This window comes from Octopus bimaculoides, chromosome 7 (genome assembly GCF_046866305.1).
Source record: "Octopus bimaculoides isolate indiv1 chromosome 7, ASM4686630v1, whole genome shotgun sequence".
Classification (NCBI taxonomy): domain Eukaryota; kingdom Metazoa; phylum Mollusca; class Cephalopoda; order Octopoda; family Octopodidae; genus Octopus; species Octopus bimaculoides.
The window spans coordinates 28,726,021-28,746,398 of NC_142934.1; the positions used below are offsets into that span (position 1 = coordinate 28,726,021).

The following is a 20,378-nucleotide window of genomic DNA, read 5'->3' on the forward strand; positions in this document are numbered from 1 at the left end:
CTTTTACTGGCTTGGCATCCACAGACCGGTTTCAGGGTAGTTGCTCCTTATCAATGTGGAGCTGCTGAGTCGAGCAGGGCTCGCTGTTGACCTCTGTTCAAAGGTTTTATTTATATATATTCATTGAAACACAATCACTGATTTTCAAAAATAATAATGTTATAATTTCTTAATTTCTCTCTCTCTCTCTCTATGTGTGTGTGTGTATGTATATATGTGTGTGTATATATATAAATATATATAATATATATATATATATATATATATATATATATATATATATATATATATATATATATATATATATATATATATATATATATATACTGGCGGTAAGAAGGCAATATCTGACCAGAAGCTTACGCAAAGTTTTCAAAAGGTTTTCATTGTTCTCGACACAATCAAGGAAATCTTGTGCAACTGAAACCTAAAGTCCCTTTTTGGTCAGCTGAAAGCAGTTTTGGCACAAGCTTGGCTGACACACATCTCATTCCCAAATCTTCAGTGATAATGGATTGAACTGAACCGTAACTAATCAGCACATCTTCTGATAACTCATAGATGGCGATTCGACGATTTCCCCTCACAGCTGCACGCACATCTGCAACGTTTTTCTCAGTTCTGCTGGTTGCGGGTCTCTCAGAACGTTCGTCAATATTGACGTTTTTTTGGCCATCTTGGAAACATCTGAAACACTTGTACATTTGTGTGCGGCTTATACACTCCTCTCCATGCACTTTCTGCAATTTTGTATAAGCCACTGAGCAGGTATCGCCATGACAACTTTCTCTGTCATAGTCAATACAACGATCGCACGCTACACACCTTCCTTCTAAGCACTGCTGTAAACAGTGGAAGTGAGCTAGAACGTTAAAACTTAGTGTGTATGCACAGCAGAGTTCAAGTCAATTTTTGCCGAGCGGCTTAACTCTGCGTGCTTTAGCTTTGTTACTATGGCAACAGTTCAGATACTCATTGATCAGACCTCGTATGTATGTATGTATGTATGTATGTATGTATGTATGTATGTATGTGTGTATGAATGTGTGCGCGCGGGCGTATGCTTGTTCACAGTTTTTAGATCGATGAAATCAGTAAAACATGTTATTCTTTTATTCGTGAATGGAAATAAGGGCTTATATTAGAAAGGACAAACCTGGAAAAATCGATTAAAGCGGAAGAAAAAGTTGGAAGTATATGTATATATATTATTGTTCACATAGCATTTATATATATGTTGTAAACGATAATATTTTGAAAACAAAAGTGTTTAACATTTAATTTCATATGCATATGCATTAATTTTGTCTCAGAAAAGAGTGCGACCTCATATGCAAACATCATTTTCTGAGACAGGAGAGTCTTTATGAGACAGAAAACAAAGATTTCCAATCACTTATAGAAAACCTTATGACAGTGAAAAATCCCTCCTCAAAGAGGTACTTCTAGAGATCAAAAATAAACTTAGAATCTCCCGTGAAAATGAAAGGGTAGAAAGAGAAACCAGGGCGGTGGAAAATATAAAAATAAATCCCAAAGCCTTCTACAAGTTTGTGAAGGAGTCTGTCTCGGTGCACTACGGGATCGGACCACTGTTTGAAGAAGACGGCTCGCTAACTGCAGATCCCAAGAGGATAGTGAAGTATTAAATAAACAATTCCAGAGTGCTTTCATCTCTCCCCTGGAAAACACAAATATATGAGCCTAAAGTGTTTTTCAACACTAAACCTACATGGGGAAAAAAACAACCATTGAACACATCAACAAAAAAGAGGGACATGTAATATTGGCCACTGATAAGATGAGCTCAAACTCAGCAACGGGCCCGGATGGATTTCCGATGTTCTCCTAATAACATGCAAGAAAGCTCTTGCAAAACCACTTCAGACACTTTTTCAGAGTTTCTTTGCACGTGGCAAACTTTTCAAACTGTGAAAGGAGGGTATCATATGTTCTACCCATAAAGGAGGAAACAGAGCAGATGCTAAAAATTACAGGCCTATCTCTCTGACTTCACATGTAAGCAAGGTCATGGAACGCATTGTCAGAATAAGACTGATCATGTTCCTGGAAGAGAATAACTTGCTCACACACAACACTGTTTCCGCCCAGAGAGGAACTGCCTCACTCTGCTACTACAACATTACGACTGGGTACTAAAATAACAGCTCAACCACTCAAATGTGGTTGTGATATATCACGACTTTCCAAAGGCCTTTGACAAAGTTGATCATGGAATGATATGTTACAAATTCGTGACCTTAGTATCATTGGAAAACTGGGAGAGTAGCTGCACGACTTTTTAAAAAACAGAAGTCAGACAGTTGCAGCTAATAGTGCTCTCTTTGGGGAGACATCAATCCTTAGTGGAGTTCCTCAAGGGGACCACTACTGTTTGTGGTGGCTCTCTCAGACATGCTCTCAGTCGTACAGTCAGCCACTCTCACCAGCTACGCTGATAATGCAAAAGTATCACAGATGGTCAAAGACCCTGATGACATAGAAAAACTACAAAACTACCTGTATGCACCATACAAATGGGCTGATGAAAATAACATGCATTCTATGCTGATAAGTTTCAAACACTCCGTAATCGGCCATAAACAGAGTACAGTCGGAATACATAGTACCAGAGGGTTCTACAATCCCAGAGTTCGAATCAGTACGTGACCTGGGAATCCAAACAAGTAATGATGCAACATTCCATGTGCATATTACCAAGATAGCAATGTTGTGCAAGCGAATAGGTGGTTTTATTCTAAGATCATTCAGAACCAGAAATAAGGATCCCATGGAGAACTTTGGTTCTCAATCGTCTGGATTACTGCTCCCAACTACGGTCGTCGCAGAGCGTCAAACTGGTAGCGGAACTTGAGGCAATCCAGCGCCAATACACAAAGAAAATTGACTCGGTGAAACAGATGAGCTACTTGGAGAGGCTAAGAGAACTGAAGCTGTACTCCATGGGGTGAAGGTAAGAAAAATATGCAGTGATACGCATATGGAAGATCCTGAAAGGTCTAGCTCCCAACTTTGGAATTAAAAGTTATACCAACCACCGAACTAGACAGCACTGCATAATACTAAAGATCCCGTCTTTTCCATCCCGAATAAGGACCTAGGACTGCAACAGCCTGATTTCTATGGGACCACAACTGTTTAACATCCTGCTAAACAACTTCAGAGATTTGTGAGGTGTAGATGTGGAGACCTTCAAGAAACATCTGGATAAATTTCTCTCTGAAATCCCAGATGAACCCATATCGCGGTTGGAGGCACAATGAAAGGGGCTCCGTCCAACTCACTTCATCAAAACAGTACGGAAACAAAGAGAAAGGAAACCCAAACACACTGAAAGGCGGTGCTCCAGCATGACCCAACCTTTGGCTGAAACCAGTAAAAGATATATATTTATGTGTATGTGTGTGTGTGAAACTGATAAACTAAATACAACTCACAATAAAAATCTGCAGTTTATTTTTGATTAGAATATCAGCGACTTACAGCAGACCAAAACCTTTGAATGCAGTTTGTCTGCCTTTAGCGTTTCTGGCACTCCCATTCCATTTGTTGTTTTAGTCTTTTTTTTCTCAGTGTGACCAATGAGACACATATTGCGTTTAGTATATGTAAGATATTAATATATTTCAGCGTTAAGCTTTACCCCACCAAGTGAACGTATACCGTTATGTTTTTGAAAATCAGTCCCCCATCAAATTTAATTTCTTATTCGTTGAATTGCATTATATAATATCATAGGCGAAGGTAAAGAATATGTATACCACCCGTTTTCGGCGTAACAGAAAACCTAACCCTAAATTCTAAACACCGGGTGTTCATATTCTTTTCGCCCGTATCATATATTACAGGTACCATCACAATTTTTGTCTTATTCTAGTATGATCACAACTGTCCGATGAATGGTAACATGAAACGCTAATATTTTGTGAAGATTTTTTCGGTTTTAATAAAAGGTGCCTACGTGTGTGTTTATGTATGTATGTATGCATGCATGCATGTATGTATGTATGCGTGTGTGTTTTACTGTCTCCGTGCCTCGACATCGCGTGATAGTTGTAAGCAAGTGTCAATGTCATGCAAACGGTATTCTTTATTTCTAGTATTCCATAAAAGCATGTCTGAGCATGGTGAAATGTTATCTTCCTTGGGACAGGTGAGGGTTGGTGATTGCCCGAGAGTTTCAGTTCTGTTTGTACATATTTGTGCTCGAATGCTGATATTTATCAATGGCTTCTAACATAGTTTTGATACACCATATTCTAGCATGGATCTTTTCTGTTAGGATGTCACTCTTCAATTTTGCTTCAATTGATTTCAAATTTGATGTGTTGATGTAGTTTTGTATGCTCTTTATTGATATGAAATTCATTTCCACCATAAATCAATAAATAAACAGTTAAAGCTTTTAAAGTTTGCAAATTTTTGGTAATTTTAGCCAATTGAAAGTCACAGACATACATATAGGAGGTTCCTATAAGGTTGTTATCCACCCCTGATTGGAACTCTCCGTATAACATGTACGCATGCTCAGTGACTTGCTTTAACAGTTGCAATCAGCTGAATGCACATTGCCAGTGACCTTTGACATAATTACCCACACTCTGTGGTCAGGATTCTTTTTTTGGTTTGATGTCGGTATTGAAGGGATTACCAGACACCGGACAATACAGTGAGAGCAGCTTTCACTCACATCGTGGTATTCGATGCTGTGTACGTGTCTGTCGTGGTAAAATATGCCACTCCTTAACTGTTGCTTTGCTTTCATCCGTAGCACGAGGTAATTATGTCATTATCTGTGAAATTCGGCAACTTACAAAGATCTTTAGATCAGGCAATACTTCACCGAGAGGAGATATAAGCTTCTGCTTATTCTTGTCTGAAGTATCGTCCGATACTTCAGACTTATCGTCCGATGAATTTACTTTGTTGACATTCTTCATCGACAGAATTTTTATTCCGTTCAACCTTTCAGTCAAGTCCACCTTTCTTCCAGTAACATACTGTCCATATAATCTTAAATATTTCTTTAACTCAGGTACAGTAAATACTTCGATAGCTGAATCATCAAGCTGCTTTATATCCATGATAAGACGTAAAACAATAACAATGGCGTGGGTAGTCTGCGGAAGTTTAATTATCTACATGGAGCGCCGCCTAGCCAAGGGAGATAACCTACTTATAGGAAAGCCCTATAGGTGAAAGTTTCTATAGTAATAAGGACCCAGAAAGTAAACTACTGGGGATATGGTATTGAATTGACAATACAGGCAACTACGGAGGATTTGAACAGTGTTGTGGATGAGATTGTGTTGCCTGAAGATGTAAGATCGAGAATCAGTGTAGAGGGAAGGCTGCCGATATGTTTCACATGTGGAGAGAGGGGTCACATGAAAGCGTGGTGCACCCAAAGAGAACAACAAGCAGAACAGGTGGAGAGACAGGATAGTGTGGACCAGGTCATGGTAACAGAAAAAGAAAAAGAGAATGGATTTACTATGGTTAAAAAGAAAAGAAGGAAGAGCGGAGGAATGAGTTCTCCGCCAGAGAAGCAGAAAAAGAAGAGAGAAGAGGTGAGAAAAGAAACTGTGATGGCAGTCAGTAAGAAAGAAGAAAAAAAGGGAAAGTGAAAAGAAAGTGGAGTTATCAGTAAAGATACCTGTTGTTCCAGTGGAGAAAGATTCTGAAATACAACTGCAGGAAGGAGAGTTGGAGAGATTATTTAGAATAGAGGAAGGAAAAAGAGAACAAAAAGTACAAGATAAAGGAAAGAAGATACGAGGAGGAGATGGAGTGTGGTATTATGTGGGTGAAACAGAAAGAACGATCAATAAGTTTAATTAAATAGTAAGAGTGAAGGTGCCTTCATACGTCTACGCAGAGGATATGAAGGCAATACCGATTGAAGAAGAGAACTACAGAAAGTTGAAAGAAATGCGTGGAGATAGCGTTGACCCACCAGGAGTGGAGATAGAATTCAAGGAGTTGCCACCAGTAGTGAATCTGAGAGATATTGAACCACTGATGAAGTTTTACTAAAAGAGGAAAAATAATATATGTTAAATTATGTTATTCTTAGGAAAATAATAGTGATAAAGTAGGAAAAAAAAAAAAAGAACAATTGTAGATAGTAGATATAATGGTTCAAATGGGAGTAGGACCCATGCGTCCATTTTTATTTTTTCATTATTATATAATTTCATCCCATTTACATTTGTTTTGTGTTTTTTTTTTGTCCCCACTGTGGTCTTGTCTGTCCTTGTGGTGTCCGCATCTGTGTTTAGGGCTTTATGCCTAATAAAGAAATCAGTATTTCGTCTGTCTTTACATTCTGAGTTCAAATTCCGCCGAGGTCGACTTTGCCTTTCATCCTTTCGGGGGTCGATAAATTAAGTACCAGTTACGCACTGGGGTTGATGCAATCGACTTTATCTCTTTGTCTGTCCTTGTTTGTCCCCTCTATGGACAATAAAGAAATAAGAAACGTTAGCATGCCGGGTGAAATGCTTAGCGTTCTGAGTTCAAATTCCGTCGAGGTCGACTTTGCCTTTTAGCCTTTCGGGGTCGATAAATTAAGTACTAGTTGCGTACTGGGTTGATCTAATCGACTGGCCTCCCTCCCCCAAAATTTCGAGCCTTGTGCCTAGAGTAGAAAAAAGAAAAAATATGCCTCCACGCGCTCTCTCTTTCTTTCTCTCTCTCTCTCTCTTCTGACACACACACTCTCATGGAGCAACGTGTACTCACACGCAACACATTTACTCTACCTCTCCTCTCCCACTCTCTCTTCTGTCTCTATCTATTTCTCCCTTCCTCCTTCTCTCTTTTGCACGTTTTTTTCTTTCTCTCTTCCGTTTCCATCCCACTCTTTCTTTTTTCTCTCTCCTTCTTTTTTGCTTGTTTTCTTTTTCTTTCTTCCTTCTATTTCACTCTCTCTCATTCACTAGTTTTCTCCCACTTTTATTATCTATGCTAATTGTTTTACTATTTATACACATGGGGAAAACCCACGGACGTTTTTTTTTTCCAAAATCTTTCTATTTTTTTACCACGCACTTCAAAATGAAGGAAAACTTTTAAAAAAATTGACATATAGAATTCTCCTATTAAAAAAAAATAAATTGAACTCCATGAAAATATGTGATTTTGGAACGTCGCTCCCCACAGCTCTAATGACAATGATTATCATTACAATTCTTTTAACACCTTATTTCGCACAAAATAAATAAATAAATAAATAAATAAAATAAACGGATTTAAAAATAATACTGTAACCATATTTACCCCATATTTATAAATTTCTTGCTGGTGTGTGAATATTTTTCCGGGTCTAACTTCAAAATAACTTGCACCATTTGAAATTACATACCTAAATTGTTCTTCAATTGTTTAAATAAAGAAGTGAGTAGGGGTGGGGCAAAATGAGTAACTTCTTATTTCTCACTATTTTCTCTCTACCTGTTTGAAATCATTACATTGGAAGTATTGCATCATTATTTGTACTGGTACACCGTCTTTAAGATTAAAAAAATTGGTCAGCATAGTTGTTGCTGAAGTTGAGAGTCCGAAACATAGTCAGGTGGCAGGTCCTCTTTTTTTTTCAAGAAATTTTTCAACTTTGATCCGATTGTAATTTGTTAATAAAATATCTTGATAATTTTTGGTGTTTAACAATCAATATTCTTTTCTCCATTAGATTCCGAGTCAACTTTTTTTCCACACTAATGTCTAATTTGATAATTTTCTAGTTTCAAAAAATATGGTAAAATGAGTAATGTCTCATTTCAATAATTTCTTCTCTTTAACTGCATGGAGGAGACTCCAGCAGATCGTGAAGAAGCTATAGATAATATTTTATGTTGATTTTTTTTTTTTATTTGGTCGAGTTTCGTTAATTTCATATTATGTGCCAGTTTCCCCTGAGTCTTTTTCCTTTGACTTAGATACTACATTTTAATTTTTTTTTGTATTTCTGATCTTTCTGATTCCTAGGGATGAATATTGATGTGTATGAGTCTGTTTTCTGGAAAATTGAGTGGCAAATTTACTTTATCTTGTCTTACTCATTTTGCCCCAACCAAGGTTGCCTTTTATATGCTCAGAGAGAACGGCGATAATTTTCTGAAATAGTGATCAGATTATGTTATAATGCTTTTAATGCATTTATGGAAGGTTATTTACTTAGCTGATATAGTTTGTGTAAGGTAGTTAACATTTGTGAAAAAATAGGTTATATTTTGTCTCAAAATCAAGAATACAGTAAAAATAGCTCATTTTGCCTCCTCCCTCCCACTGTTTCCAAAATTTACCTTTTCTACAAATGAAATATTTGATCCCGTGGCTGTTTGTAGTCTTTTATGCCAAGGTTGAATTTGTGTTTTGTTTCCTCCGAGATCAATAAAAAATTAAAATCTGTTACCAAACAAAAGCATTCACTTCTTATCACTTTAAACCCCACCCTACCCAACCGCAAAGGGTTCTAAACCATTTTTTTTAGAGAAGGGAGAGTAAAAAGTAAAATAAAACATTTAAGTGGAGAAGCAGACAAAAATATAACTTTGTAAAGTTATATTCTTTCAACTGGAATCTATATTAGATTTTATTAAAATTTGTATAATAAATTGGTCATATATAAATTGGTCATATATATATATAGATAGATAGATAGATAGATAGATAAATAGATAGATAGATGTTATTGTATTTTTATATTATAAGGATTAGCATTAAAAAATTAAAATATTTTGTGTATTGTAGAAGTATGACCAATTTATTATACAAATTTTAATAAAATCTAATATAGATTCCAGTTGAAAGAATATAACTTTACAAAGTTATATTTTTGCCTGCTTCTCCACTTAAATGTTTTATTTTACTTTTTACTCTCCCTTCTCTCAATTATATTTAGTTGCTTTGGAAATTCCATTATACTTTTCACGTTAACGGTCGTTGAACACAGAAGATCATCTCGAGAAGAGGTCCGTATTTATATATATATTTTGCATTATTTTTATATATTCTATATATTCTTTACATTATTTTTAATCGGTTCGAACCATCTAAAAGGCTACTTTTTAGTCTGTATTCTGGAGGAGTTAGAAGAAAAAAATACGACTTAATGTTTGTAACTCACTAAATACTTTCGTTTTGCACACGGAAAAATGTTGATTGCTAGACTACTTTATCAAGTAATCAATCACCAACGAAACAAACTTATCTAACGATCAGATCGAATATAAGCAACATATAGTTAAAACACTTATTCAATCGTGTTTCGTTGCTGTACTAAGTTCAATTCCTCTGGAATGTAAAAATTCAAAAACCGTCTCTTTCGACCGTTTTTCTGTTTCAAACAAAATCAGGTACTGTGGATTTTCTTAGTTTAGCTTGCAAATATCGCTAAAATGTTTGTTCTTGATATGATTACTTTAGACAAAACCTTAACACACGCTCTACACCAGTTTTCGGCGCATACTTTGTTTTCTGCTTTGTTTACATGCTTGGGCTGGGCAAATAGTCAGACAACCTGCCTCCAATTTTTGGCTTCTTTACGTGACCCTCGACCAGAAATATTTTTTCTCCGTTGTTTATGCATTGTAGTTTACTGTAGTTTTGTTGTCAAAGTAAATGAATTGAATTATAAACTGACCAACGGATGGTTGGTTTGCACTTTGCTTAATTAATATGAAGCGTAAATCTCGATATTGGCCATAAAAGTCCTTCGTGCTTAAATTATACTGTCTTATTTTGTTGTACTTGTTGCATATTTTCATTTCAAAAGCTTAATGTATTATAAGTTGAATGCTAAAATCTAACCACACTTTTCCGTCACTCACAAACCAACAGGGACGCGATCTGCAAGAAATAGCAGCTAAATCTTTCTCAGATTATTATTTCGTCGTTATAGAAAATATGTAACAACTTATTAAAAACGGGATTGGCGCTGCTAGAAATTTATTTCATTATATAAAGTTACTGTATCAGGGCAGACCTAGTTAAATATACATACGCACTTATTTTCGAAGTGGCTACGAATGGAGAGCTATTGGCAAGTTATTAGCATTATTCTATTTAGCACTTAACTACAGCAACATAATGTGATTCAACTGGAGATAATTGTCTTTTGCCTCAAGTCGTCAAACAGAATGACAGAATACTTGCATATTTTTTAAATACTTGTCAGAAAACTTTAATCATATACGATGTCCGTTAACCAACTTTAAATAAATGTAAATGTTTATTATTGCATTGTGGTACCGTCACGATTGCAATTGAAAATGCGTACACGCAGATGGACAGATAGAGAGAGAGAGAGAGTCAAGTTGATTTCAGGGAAGAGGATTGATGACATCGTTAGAGTGGCAGACCATATAGTTTACTTCCCTTTACGTGCTTAGTTCAAATCTTGCTTATGTCATTGGCTTTCATTTTATTTTGTTGGTTGTAAAATCAAATATTAACAAGAGCACTCAGAAAGCGCAATCCTCCGCCAAGGCAACACCAACCTCCTCAACGATTAGCCAGAGATAATTTTTTAAATGAGAATATCTGAAATAAACTCGATTGCTCTCACAAACGAGAATACTAAAAATGAACCCGACCGCTCTCAAAAATTAAGTAAAAAAAGGCAGGAAAAATAATCCAGAATCCTTGTCCGGTACCTGATGATCCCAAATTCTAATAATTTTGTGCCAGTCACAAGGCCAGACATCCCTGAAAGTTTCATCCGAATCCATCAAGCGGGTCTTGAGATATCTTGTCCACGGACAAACAAACAAACACGACTGAAAACAATACCTCCGCCTTCGCTAAGGCTGAGGTAATAATGAACTCAGGTGTACTACAGCTCATCAGAAAAAGTAGCAAAAATGCATGAGATCTCTTTTAATAAAACATTAAGTGCTGCCATGATTAAAATATACACAGAGTAGGGAGTGGTTTGAGAAAGATTTAGCTGCTATTCCTAGTAGGTTTAGGTAAAATTTAGAGATTTCACTTGGGTCATAAATGCATAAAATAAGCATTGAAGAGTGATTTCAGCATAGTACTATTTGAGGCAGATTTGCCTGTTGTATCTAGCAGCTCTAGCATACATGAACCTTTTACATATGAATTTAAATGTTTCCTAGTAAGGAGCATCTATGGATCTAGTCCTCATTCGTAAAATGAGCCCCCTTAATTTTGCTTAGATTGCTTTTAATTTTAGTATATTGATGCAACTCTGAATTTTGATTACGATTAACCAATTACTTTATCTTGTAAATGAAAGAATCTGATGTTATTTGGAATTAAAGTTGACACCGCTCCGCTAAATGCAGAAAATTTCTGTTTTGCTATTGGCTAAAAGTACTAAGCTTTTTTGATTTTTAAACCTCTGTAACTTTTTTCTCCTCAACATCATACCTTCAAAGCAATGAGACTGGAAGGCTACATTATTATAGCTGATTTTCAGATTTTTTACTTCCTTTTCAAAAATGCATATTTTGTGAATGAAAAACACTAGATCCAAAACTACAATCAATGAAAAGACAGTGAGATGATACATTTTGATTTTATTAGGTATTTCTGTTTATTTAGAAACCTACAACGAACAGGTCAGACACTAAATTTTACAGGGTACAACCTTAAAGTTGACACCACTCCACTAAACGCAGAAAATTTCTGTCTCGCTGTTGGCTAAAAATACCCAGCTTTTTCGATCTTTAAACCTCTGTAACTTTTTTCTCCAATGTTTTTCTCCACAGCATCATACCTTCAAAGCAATGAGACTGGAAGGCTACAATTATTATAGCTGTTTTTCAGATTTTTTATTTCCTTTTAAAAAATGCATATTGTGCAAATGAAAAAAACTAGATCCACATCTACTATATAGAAATGCTGTCTTATGGTAAAAAAAACATGATGATGATGTATGTATGAATGAATGAAACTGTAGACTGTAATTTGAGGAAGATTAGGCTGCTATATCTATTAGAGTCCAGCTTACATCATAAATTTTAATGCTTATTTTAATACAACTTTAATACATACTCTAGATATAGTAGTTAAATTACATCTACAAAACCCTTCAACGCAGTGTCGACCTGTCTCCATACTATATAAGCCTGCCCTTTTCATTAATGACGTCCGCTTTGGAGAATTATTGATTCTTGTAATTATTTCCCCTTCTCATATGCAAGCATACTCAATTGTCATTTGGTAATTACTGCAAATCATCTAGAGACAGAGAATTTTATTAAATCAAGTATTTGTATTCTATGGTATTTGATATACTTGTATTTTCATATATATATATAAATTTAATGAATGGAGTAAAACGCATATTACGTGTAAGCTGGTTCCCATGCATTTCCCTGAAGAGAAGATTACATTTTTAACATCGCCGATTCCTATGGATGGTATAATTTGTAATTCTTCGAAACATATGTTGGAAATAAAAGTATGCAGTTAGAATATGCGTTTTACTCCATTCATTAAATTTATATATAATCAAGTACCCAAAATATCAAGGAGTTTCTACCTCATAAACAGGAGTTACACCACAGTTATTTTGTGATCTTTGCTACCCTGGTATCTATTAACCAATTTATTTTGTCTGAGTTATTTATTAATTAGGAGAAAATAAATACATATAATAAAATATATATATATATATATATAGATAGATATATAGATTCAGGTGAATATGGTACTTAAGTTTAGGCACCGGAATTAAGTATGGTATTATCCATACAGTTTCAAAATAAGGTGATTAAAGTCAAAATAAGCAACAAGGATATCCAAAGTTAATGCAGTACGGTCGTTTCATGCGACTCTATTTAATTAAGCAATGTGAACATTACATCAAATATAAAATGCAGAGCAATCCTCAGCTGCACAAAGATATAGAAATTTTATGAAATTACATTTAAACAGATGGACATATTTTTATAACTACATCTAAACTCTCCAAGTAGAAAGGAAGAATACAAAAAACCATTTTGACTTAGCCAGACCATACAGGCTAGTAAATAATTCTAAGCAGATTTTTAACTGTCACAGATTTTATTTGTTTTTTTGTTTCTGATTTATGGACTATCTTACAGACCTAGGGATCCAAGGCTTAAGAGGGCATTGGCATTTTCTTTGTTTACCCCTTACCCTACAAATACATATATGTATATACTTTTATTCTTTTACTTGTTTCAGTTATTTGACAGTGGCCATGCTAGAGCACCATCTTTAGTTCAACAAATCGACCCCAGGACTTATTCTTTGTACGCCTAATACTTATTCTATCGGTCTCTTTTACCAAACCGCTAAGTTGCGGGGACGTAAACAAACCAACATTGATTGTCAAGAGATAGTGGGGGGACAAACACAGACACACACAAATATATACATATATATATGTATATACAATGGGCTGCATTCAGTTTCTGTCTACAAAATCCACTCACAAGATTTTGACCAGTCCAAGGCTATAGTAGAAGACACTTGCCCAGGGTACCACACAGTGGGACTGAACTCGGAACTATGTGGTTGGGAAGCAAGCTTCTTACCTCGTTTTTACTCTTTTACTTGTTTGAGTCATTTGACTGCTGCCATGCTAGAGCACTGCCTTTCAACTGTGTTACATTGTGGGTTTTTTTCTCCAATTTTCCTTTTCAAAACACCCCACAGATGTTCTATTAAGTTTAAATCAGGTGACATGGTAGGCCAAGGCAATACCTTTACCTTTTTATCTGGTAAAACTTTAGTCGTCATCTTTGAAATGTGTTTAGAGTCATTATCTTGTTGGAACATGGAATGTCTTCCTTGATGCTTTTCAACATTGCTTTTTGCAATATGTCACAATAAAGCCTTGAATCCATTGTTCTCTCAATAAATGTGAGCCCTCCCACACCAGCCACACTCATGCATCCCCAAAGCATAAAACTTCTGCTGTGGTTTTTCACAGGAGGCATGGTGCATTTGTTGCTATTGTCATCACCTGGTTGTTGCCATACTCGTTTAATACCATCTGACCCAAATAAGTTGATTTTATTCTTGTCAGAAAAAATAATTTTATTCCAACACTTCCTTCCCTTACATAGGTTTTGGCAAAAGAAAGATGAAATGATTTATGCCTCGTAGCGAGGAGAAACTACTTACAAGGAATGCATCTATGAAGACCACATTGGATTAGACTTTGGCGAACTGTATGAGCGGACACACGATGCTTGTAGTCTATCATGCAACATTAGATGTGCAGTTAAAATATAAGGATGACCCAGACAATGTTTATTACTTAGCCATCCAGTAGCTTTGTATATTGAAATTACTTTGGCAACAATGTTTATGCTAATATGAATTCGTTTGCTTATTAACATGTATCCTAAATAATTCTTGAGCAATTTAAAAATAATTTTCTTCAAAACTTCTTATAATTCCTTTCCTTTTGGTGCCATTTTAATCACAATACATCTATACATATGTATATGTGTGTGTGTGTATATATATATATATATATATTGCACCAGGAAATCCATGTGAAACCAGCTATCTTGGTTGAAGGAACAATTCTGAAGGTAGTAGACAAATTTGTCTACCTGGGCAGCATACTCAGCCGTTCTTGCTCCCTGGATGAGGAAATATCTTTCAGGTTGCAGAAAGCAACTAATTCCGTCCGGTCTCTTCAGTCTCATGTCTGGTACAAGCATGGCATAGCAAGGCAAACAAAAGTTGCTGTGTACCGTGCATGTGTACTAACATTGCTCCTCTACTCATGTGAGACATGGACTCTGTACAAACGTCAGGTAAGGGTCTTTGAACGCTTTCATCAGAGATGTCTCAGGCACATTCTCAATCTTGGCTGGACCTCAAAAATTCCAGACACACAGGTCCTGAGGACAGCTGATATCTTAAGTATTGAGGCGATGGTGCACAAGCACCGGTTACGCTGGACTGGACACCTTATTAGAATGAAGGATAGCAGGATTCCTAAGCAGATACTATATGGAGAACTTGTGAATGGAAGGAGACTCCGGCAGAGCTCAAAATTGATCCGTTGAAAATACTTTATTACAACAACAATAACAATAATAATAACAAATAAATAGACCTATGTACATTTTTTCATTGAAGACAGTTTTCTTTTCTTATTTACAATTTATGATAACGTAAATGTAATACGGATATTGGAGATATAATATAGCGTGATAGTACTGAGGTTTATATTTTTTGCTGAATTGATATAAGATTAAATTTTATTTTAATTGTGTATATTGGTATGTGCTAGAGTTTATTAGAGTGAATTTTATTTAAGAACATTATCATTATTATTATTATTATTATTATTATTATTTAAGTGTGTTTTTGTTTTACTCTAGTTTGAATGTTATAATTAAGAAATTTTTTTTAAAAATTGTTTTCTACGGCATGATTTCTTTCTTTCTTTCTTACATTCTTTATTTATTTATTTATTTATTTATTTAATTTGATATTTATTTTGATGATTATTGCTCTAACGGATCTTATAGCGTTCTAAATTGAACAGTAACTGAAATTTATAATATAAAATTTTTAGGTTTAGATTTGAGTAAATTTACCGTTTGCTCGTTCATTGCACATTTGGGATGGAAAGTTGTGTGCCATCTATTACTTTTTCATCCTGTTTTGTATATTTTCATGGGTCAACTATGAAAATTAGATTTGAATGGTTTCTGTTTTTATTGGATGTGTTTTGCTAATAATAATGATGGTGATGATAGCAATAATAATGGGACCCTGAGGAGATGGAGTATCCTATATTTTATAATATTTTATAATATTTTATGATATGTATTAATCATTCTGGATGTTCTATCGAAATGTACATAGGTCTATTTATTTGTTATTATTATTGTTATTGTTGTTGTAATAAAGTATTTTCAACGGATCAATTTTGAGCTCTATTTAAAGTTGATATATATTCAAAAACTCAAATGTGAGTTTTTTGCTAAGATTGTTAACAGATACTATATTTTTTACCAAATTTTTTGGTAAAAAAAAATATATTTAACATATATATATATATATATATATATATAGGAGTGTGTGTATATATATGTGTATATGTACATATGTATATATATTATTTTAGTCTTTTACTTGTTTCAGTCATTCGACTGTGGCCATGCTGGAGCAATGCCTTAATAAGTTTTAGTTGAAGAAATTAACCCTAGGACTTATTCTTTGTAAGCCTATTACTTATTCTGTCTGTCACTTTTGCTGACAAACACATATATACACATATGTGTATATATGCATATATATATATATATATATATATATATATATATATATATACATACACACACACACACACACACACACACACACACACATATATATGTACACACAATTTTTAAGTTGCATTAGAGATCTGCATAGGAGAAGGTTGATCTGAAGGTTTGCATTGGAGATCTGGATTGGAGTAACTTAGGAAAACTTACCAACAGCCTTAACCAAAAAATAAGGGGCCTGTCCCTTCTAGGTTAACTCTATGAGCAACTTAGCCAATCACTGATATCAGCCGAGTGAGCATTGTTGTTGGAGAAGTCAGCATTGTCCAATAAAAAAGAGGAAGAGTCCATAAGTCATGTTGCCATGGTTTGAGAATATGTCCGGCCAATGCTTCCGGATCACTGTTTATATCCACATCGGCTGCAATGACAACTTGTCTATAAAACTTCGCCATAGACAACATTGTGTGTTCTTCCCTGAGGAGCATACACAAAAAGAGCGTTTCTACTACCCACACGGGAGCAGGCCACATATAGTTGCCCATGTGAAAAGCATGGCTCCCCCAAATGGATGCTTGACACCGGTGTGCTGAAATCCTCAAAATTTCACTCCACCTACTCATTGATCTTTTCACCATCTATTTTTCAATGTACGGGAAAAATACGGAGATTAAGAATATGGATAAAATTTGTTTTTAAATCTCAAATTTACCATGAAAAACTCCAGCTAAATTTTTAGATAACACTCGCACAATTTTCACTAAGAAAAAAATAAATCGGATTTTTTGCGTGGAATCAACTATCCTGGCCTGCGGTGATCTTACGATACCAGTGCCAAATCCCTCCAACACTTTTACGGAAAAGGCCAATGTGATGTAAATAAACACACGTGGGTTAAGTGACAGCTTTGGCACTTGGGTAAAAGGCGATCTTATGATACATTTATATTGTGTAATTCACTGACAAATTGTTACATACCTCTTTGTTTCATTGTTGTTAAATAAATGGATTGTCAATAAACTTTTTTCTTCTGCGTGAAATATAAACAAAACTCTTACGCTCCCAAAGTAGTATGTGTGTGTGAGAGTGAGAGGGGGGGGGGAGAAAGATGAACGATTTAAAATAAATAAATGATTTAAAATAAATGTATTTTAATTGTTGTGTGAGAAAGTATATATAATCTCATTATAAAATATTGTATCTTTCAAAAACATCCTATATTTGAAACTACGCTCTAGGACTAACTTATATTTTGCATTTGCGACTCCGTTGGTGGCTAATGAGCCCTGCTTTTGACAAGCATACACGACTGCAAACATTGCAGATTAAACTTTCCCCATTCACTATATGAGCTGTGTGCTTTTGCGCAGCTTGCTTAAGTTCTTCATGCTCTCTCAAAAGTGTCGATCCCCTCCTTAACCTGCTTCCTCCATCTGTGGCGATGACAGGCATTGTTCTCCCATTGTTCTCCTGCATATCACAGACCTTTAATGAGGACATGACACAGTCCTTAAAGCGCAGCCTTGGTTTCTACCGGAGTCTCCTTCCATTCACAAGTTCTCCATATAGCATCTGCTTAGGAATCCTGCTATCCTTCATTCTAATAAGGTGTCCAGTCCAGCGTAACCAGTGCTTGTGCACCATCACCTCAATACTCAAGATATCTTGCAAGGCATTTGGACTTGGCATTAGCCTGGACAAGACTGTTGTAATGTTCCAGCCTGCAGCAGGAAATCCATATAGAAGCATTGAGATGTATTGTAAGATACAGAAATAAATTTTTTACTCAAACACGTAATAATGCTATAAATAGCGTGATCAGGATGAATTATCCATATACTGCATTATATAACTCCCTACTAGAACAGAAATACCCACTCAAATTAATAAAAAATGGTATTTCATGAGCAATGAAACTGGACATCACACAACTCAGAACTCCAAAAAAGAAAAACAAAGAAAACATCATCCTTTTCATAAACACACACAATCCTGGAGTTACCAACATGTTTCAAATTATACATTCAAACTTACCAATAGTCCTACAAACCCCAAAATGGGAAACCTATTAAACAAATACTGCATAAGAAACAGTAAATGCCAAGAGAAAAACCTGCAAAAACAACTGACAAGAGCAAAATTCTCATCAGAGAATGAAACCGAATTCTTTGTAAAAGAATGTGGAGACAGTAGATGTGGTATCTGCAATAACCCCATCTACAAATATATAGAGGGAAACAAACAAATAAAATTTAAGAGTGGTCACACATTCAAAGTAAATGCAGACATGAATTGCAAGATGCAGAACGTAATATACTGCATAACTTGTCTCACACGCAAGGAGAATTATACAGGTGAAACTGGAAATTCTTTATGCCAATGAGCCAGAATTCATTGAGATGTCCGACAGGAGGTACTGCAAACGATTCCACTGAGTAAACACTTAGAAACATGTGGAGAAGGAAAATTTAAGATCTTTCCCTTCTATAAATGCCCTAGGAATGACACCTTCTTCAGAAAAAATATGGAACAACACTTCATAACAGAATTCTCCCCCAAACTGAATGGCTGAAAATATGAAAATCACAGCAACTTCCCTATAAACCCATCCATCTGGAACAATTAGCTTAGTCTGTGTAATAATGTCCTCATAATGTACAAGAAATTGTAAGTATATCTGTTTCATTGAGCTCCTTCACAAGACACTTTCCCTTGTACATTATTACCCATCCAAATATCTTCATTTTTGTAAAGAATTGTTCCTTATCTTCATTCCTCATGAAATATATATATATATATATATATATAAATATATATATATATTCTGTTTTTGGATTTGGTTTGCGAACATTTCAGAGTATTTGGATGTCAGGCTGGGGACAGTGCAGAGGATTTGTAAAGAGTCGGATGTATCTAATGATGATTACGAAGGTACGGTAGCTTGGAAAACTCACTCTGATCGTTCTGATAAGAAAAGAAGTCGTGAATTTGTTGGTGGGATCTAGACCTTGATTGAATGCGATCCCCCCCAAGTCAATTGGGTCCATCGTCTTGAACATGGGAGTACCATAGTTTTTTTATTAGGCAGTTAGTGCATGAAGACATTCGGTATTCCTCATACACGATGAGAAAGGGCCAATTTTTCCCAAGCCATCAAGATCAAGAGGAAAGACCACACTACGAAGCTTTTGAACGAACTCAAGCATCCCATCCAACTGAACATGGTTTGTTCTTTCTCAGACGAGAAAAATTTCTGCAAGGATCAGATGGCGAAAACACAGAACAACCGTTGGCTTGCCATGTCTCCCCCAAAACACGTGCCGAGATTGATAAAAATCAAGCATCCAGTCAACATCTTGGTGTTTGGAGTGATCACGAGAGATGGTGATGTTATGCCTCCATTCATCTCCCCACACGGCCTCAGACTCAACACAGAGGCCTACATCAGGTGCCTGGAAGGGTTAGTGCTGCCCCTGGTCAAGAGGGTGGCTGCTGGAAGACCCTATGTCTGGCAACAGGACTTTGCACCATGCCACACAAGCAGGAGAATCCAGTCATGGCTATCAGACAATTTGTGCGACAACATCACCCCTAACATCTAGCCATCTAACTCCCTTGATTATTATGAGTGGGGCACAGTTGAGCGAGCGACCAACAAAACTCATTGTAACATCAAAGACGGACTGAAGGCAAGGACTATGGTAGCATTCACCAACTTAAACAACAAGGAGTCTGTCCAGAAGAGTTGCAAGAGATTCCGAAGTTGTTTGGAGGCCGTGGATGTAAAATATACTCTCCTTCATTTTCTACAATACTCTTCCATTTATCTGGTAGACTTGCAAGGCCCCTCTTTAAAATTCCCTTGTCAGTGACGAAAAATACTCCTTCACTACAGTTTTGACCTCGTCTATAGAATTCATGTTTTTTTTTCCATCCAAGTGATTTTAAAGATGCAAAATAAGTAATAACCAGATGGGCTAATGTCTGGTGAATATGGTGGGTGGGACATCGTTTCCCATTCAAACTGCTCCAGCCTTTGGAATGTCATCCTCACTGTATGTGGCTGAGCATTATCCTGATGGAAGAACACCTTTCGTCTTGAAACCAATGATGGTC

General features: G+C 35.7%; 1 protein-coding gene across 7 annotated transcripts in view; it reads left to right on the forward strand.

Moving 5' to 3' along the window:
* LOC106883071 (uncharacterized) overlaps positions 1–20,378 on the forward strand; it is a 116,416-nt gene that overhangs the window by 41,975 nt on the left and 54,063 nt on the right. For 3 of the 7 annotated variants that reach the window (XR_016242575.1, XM_052969629.2, XM_014933942.3), the window contains exon 1: positions 8,948–8,996. The exons of 2 other annotated variants lie outside the window; for them this stretch is intronic. The gene's annotated coding sequence lies outside the window, so the exon portion shown is untranslated. Of the gene's footprint in view, positions 1–8,947; positions 9,381–20,378 lie in introns of those variants that run through there. 2 more of the 7 variants (XM_014933946.3, XM_089355075.1) reach the window with 2 other exon arrangements.